This window comes from Lathyrus oleraceus, chromosome 1, assembly GCF_024323335.1.
Source record: "Lathyrus oleraceus cultivar Zhongwan6 chromosome 1, CAAS_Psat_ZW6_1.0, whole genome shotgun sequence".
Lineage (NCBI taxonomy): Eukaryota > Viridiplantae > Streptophyta > Magnoliopsida > Fabales > Fabaceae > Lathyrus > Lathyrus oleraceus.
In genome coordinates, this window is record NC_066579.1 from 318,438,082 (window position 1) to 318,438,710 (window position 629).

At 41.2% G+C, this 629-nt stretch overlaps 1 pseudogene; it reads right to left on the reverse strand.

Moving 5' to 3' along the window:
* Positions 1–261: 261 nt before the first annotated feature.
* On the reverse strand, positions 262–361 carry LOC127116462 (uncharacterized; annotated as a pseudogene).
* Between the last annotated feature and the right edge of the window lie 268 nt (positions 362–629).

Sequence of the window (629 nt, forward strand, 5' to 3'; positions counted from 1 at the left end):
CTGTGCAACAGAACCAATTCTCTGGAAATCTTACCGAAGATCCAAACCTTCATTTATCCGTATTTGTTCAATATGCTGATACTGTTAAAGCTAATGGTGTCACTTCAGAGGCAATTCGACTTCGTCTTTTTCCTTTCTCATTAAGAGATAGCGCTAGAAGATGGCTACAATCTCTCCCTTCCAACTCAGTCACCACATGGAACGAGTTGAAGAAAGTTTTTCTTGCCCGATATTTTCCGCCAAGCAAAACAGCTATGTTAAGAGCCCAGATAAACGGATTTAAACAGAAAGACAACGAGTCTCTTTTCGAAGCATGGGAAAGATACAAAGACATGATGAGACTTTGCCCACACCATGGTTTGGAAGACTGGTTAGTAATTCACACATTTTATAATGGTCTCTTATACAATACAAGGTTAACAATAGACGCCGCTGCAGGTGGTGCATTAATGAACAAACCTTATGCTGATGCTTACCAGCTTATCGAGAGCATGGCCCAAAATCACTATCAGTGGGGAACCGAACGGACAACAGTGGAAAAACCTCAACCGAAAACTGGCATGTACGAGATAAGTAACCTTGATCACGTCAATGCAAAAGTGGATGCTTTGGTCCAGAAAATTGAAAGT